Raw genomic sequence first — 4,098 nt, 5'->3', positions numbered from 1 at the left:
AAATGGGTTGTGCATTCTTACAAATCGCAAATGGGCCTACTAAGTTGACGCGTATGCAAGGCTTTGTCAACTTATAGTCAACACGCGGTTCTAGCAGCAGTGTCCGTTAGATGTCCATCCAACGGATGTCGTGCTTCTTCTTCAATCTCGGATATTCTAGCTTCAGCCGCCCAAAAAATGATTCCTCCCCCTGACATCAAAGGTGCACCGTTTCAGAGGCTGGCCTGTGGGCCTACTAAGTTGACGCATACCAAGGGCTTTGTCAACTTAGTCGATATAAATGATTCTAGCTGCAGTGACCGTACGATGTCCATCCAACGGCCATTTCGATTCTTCAACCTCGGGTCTTCTTCCTCCGGCCGCCCAAAGCAGCGTCGGTCGTGTCGCCTGCTCCTGCCTCCCGTGGCCGGCTATGCTGCCACGGAGGCCTCACCTCGCCCTACCACTCCTACCGCTGGCCAGGCCCTGCGGCGACGGCATCCTCACACCACAGCCGAACCAGTGAACCCTCGTACTCCTCTCTGCGTGGGCATCCACTTCTATGTCTTCCCCTTCATAGGCCTATCATCGTCCACCGCCTTGGCGCTCTCGGCATGGTGTGGTCAACGTGCTCAAGGAATGACTTCCATTGGAAGAGTACTGTACGTGGAGAGGCTAGCAGCTGGGTGCACGGCCGCTGCAAGGAAGTGCCTCCTTATTACACGCAAAATAATGATTCCTCCACCGGACGGGCCACCGTATTTCGCAAAAAAATCATTTCCCCTGACTGGTGGGACCCAGCAGCAACATCTTAGCAAGCAAGGAAGTGTGTCCATATTACGGGCAAAAAAATGATTCGCCCCCTGACTGCTGGGACCCACCAGCTACATCTTCGCACGCAAGGAAGTGCGGCCATATTACAGGCAAAAAAAAGATTCGCCCCCTAACTGCTGGGACCCACCAGCTAAATCTTCGCACGCAAGGAGGTGCCTAACAGTCGGGACCCACCCGGTCGAAGCGCACATAGAGTTTTCATTCTGGTCGCGAACGTGTATGTACATACTGGTCGATCGGTCTGTCTGCAGGCTGCAGCGATGAACCGTGGTAGTGTAAGGAAGGGCATGTGTGGTAGTAGAGGCGCGCACGTAGCATGTACACGTACGTACAGTGGCCAGGGAGCAAGAAAGTAAATACGACCACATACGTACATACTGGTGGGGTCTCGAACGCCTACTCGCGCATACGTACGGCCAGGGCTCGTGTACATGGCTGTGGCTGGGTCGGAATAGAGAAACTGCGTCATCGTCGTGTTCATGGGGAGGCAACGGAATGCATCATGTTCATCGGGAGGCAACGGAACGCGTGCTGTTCATCAGGAGCCAACCGGCTTGGACGGAACATGCGATGGAAATGAGGCCCGGCATACCACAGAACGGCGGAAACGACCTTGTGTTCGACCGGCGACGGTGGAAATGGGATCCTGTTCATATGGACGGGTCTGGCGTATCGCAAAACGGAGGAAACGGACCTCCTATGTTCGAAACGCTGTCCTGTTGATCGGGAGGGGTGTGACGTACCACAAAACGGAGGAAATAGACTTGTGTTGGAGCGCTACAGTCGAAACATGGGTCTTGTTCATCGGGAGGGGTGTGGCGTACCGCAAAACGGGACTCCACGGGATACTGTTCATCTCCACCGTCGACTGCCTCCACGGGCTACTGTTCATCGACCGTCGAGCTCCTCCAGCCTCCACCTGCGACTGTTCATCCACGGGCTCCTATTCATCCATCCTCCACCGCACACTCCTCCACCGGCTACTGTTCAACCAGCCCTCTCCACGGGGATCCTGTTCAACCACCCCTCCACGGGCTACTGTTCATCCAGCCCTCCACCGGCTACTGTTCAACCAGCCCTCCACCGGCTACTCTTCAACCAGCCCTCCACGGGGTCCTGTTCATCCACCGGCTCGATTGATCGGGGTACTGTTCATCCAGCGTCAACGGCCTCTACTACCATGGGTTCCTGTTCATCCAACCCCCCACCAGGAACTGTTCATCAAACCCCCTCAAAAACGCTCACTATTCATCCAGGGAAGGAGGCATCAGTGTTCGATCGGCTTCAGTTAGCAGCTGTAGCGAAGGAATCAAACGGATTCAGTTAACAACAAGGGATCGATCGATCGCTTGGGTTCAGTAATGCATAGCCTGCAGTGCAGTCGCTCGGGTTCAGTTAGAGCCCAACCCCTCGCTCGGGTTCAGATAGAGCGCAATGCCTCGCACACACGCGCATACATACGAGAGAAACGCGCATCGCTCGGCCCCCGAGCAGCCACCGTAACCGGGAACACCCCTGATATTTTCCTCGCCCTCGCTTCAACCATGGATTTCTTTGTCATGGACGGCCCAAAGAATGTCATGCAGCTGCGTCTCCAGCCCGCCCAGCATGAAAAGCCCATTATCTGTCATGATTTTTTGTCATAGAAGTAGGACCCCACCACATCTATGATGATACCGGGTTTTGTCACAATTATCATCATAGAAGTGTCATAAGTATGACAGAAAAAATTCGTTCGGCCCAAAATGTCATGGATGTGTCTTTTTTGTAGTGAGGTCCGGACTTCTTCTTCTTAGGCACCATGGTCGAGGGTGCCGTCGAAGACGAAGATGGTGATGAAGATGACGCGCTGCACGCACTTTCAGGTTCGTGCAAGTGAGCCCCCTACCTGGCGTGCCAAAGATGTCGCGGGATATCCATGGCCACCAATGGGACCAGGAGGCCCCTTGCTGGTTTAGCAGGGGGGCGTCATGTTGCACATAAAGTAGACCAACGTGCGGCAGCAGGACAGAGAGCACACAAGCAATTTACCCAGGTTCGGGCTACCGCGAGGCATAAAACCCTACTCCTTTGGTGGATTGATGGTGGAATGTGGATAATGCAACGTAGTACACTTGCTACATGCGTATGCGAGCCGGACAAGGGGCAGGGACACCGCCGAAAGCAAGCAACCAAGGTGCCTCGGCAGGGCCTGCGGGGCTCGCGGGGGCAAAAGCACCCCACCAACCACTCAAGCGCGACCCATGTCATCAATCAGTGCGGTGTCAAGCCGCAAGGTGATTAAGTGGCAGCCATTACCCACATGGCGTCTGTTTCCTACAGAAGGAACATACAGATGACACCCGTCCTATGATGTGTCAATAGAACAAGAACGGAGCTGGTGAGGTAGCCCGACAAGCCTTGTCGGGCAACCAATGATGTGACACTAAGCGGTGCATTTAATGCGCCCTGTAAGCCCGTAGAGTTAGGTATGATAGCACTATTTGCTATCATGTCAGTGGATAATGACCACTTTGTCATTGTGGTGCCCCTTAATCTATAAAAGGAGGCCCATGGCACCCGTAGGAGGGGTTGGAAAGTTGAGGAACCTGCACCCCATACGCGCGTAGTCGCTGCTGCCATACGACGCCCCCTGCCGGGCAAGTGTACTACGTTGCATTATCCACATTCCACCATCAATCCACCAAAGTAGGAGTAGGGTTTCTCGCCTCGTGACGGCCCGAACCTGGGTAAATTGCTTTCGTGCTCTTTGTCGTGCTGCTGGCGCTGCTCTGCTCTTTGTGCAACGCGACATCCCCCTGCCGAACCGGCAAGGGGCCTCCTGGTCCCATAGGTGGCCGTGGATATCCTACGACATTGGGTGAGGTGGTTTTGCCTCCATGAGCCCTGACAGGCCCTACCGGGACGTCGTGGACATTCTCTTCCTGGGGCAACCCCGCCTTCGCGAGCTCTCCTGCCCGGCAAGGGAGGCTTTTCTCCTGGTGGCATCTTACTTCTCTGGCTTGATCTGGGTCCTCTTGATCTGCATGTTGGTCCTTCGGAAATCTTGGTCTCTTGTACTTTGGCATAGCCTTAGCTTGTCCGTGCACGAGTCAGGGGAAAACATGTACCCCTTTCTTTTTCCCCCGACACACCATCATTTTATGCTTGTGGAGAGAGCAACCCAAGCAAGCAGGCTTGTAGCTTAGGCTCCTGGTAGTGTATATATAGTGGAGCGGTTTTCTTTTTCTCTCAATATCAACAATTTCATATTGCGTACTTGTCATTGAAGAGTGAAATGATGGT

The sequence above is a fragment of the Triticum urartu genome, chromosome 7 (assembly GCF_003073215.2).
Source record: "Triticum urartu cultivar G1812 chromosome 7, Tu2.1, whole genome shotgun sequence".
Taxonomy (NCBI): domain Eukaryota; kingdom Viridiplantae; phylum Streptophyta; class Magnoliopsida; order Poales; family Poaceae; genus Triticum; species Triticum urartu.
This window is presented reverse-complemented; position numbering follows the sequence as displayed.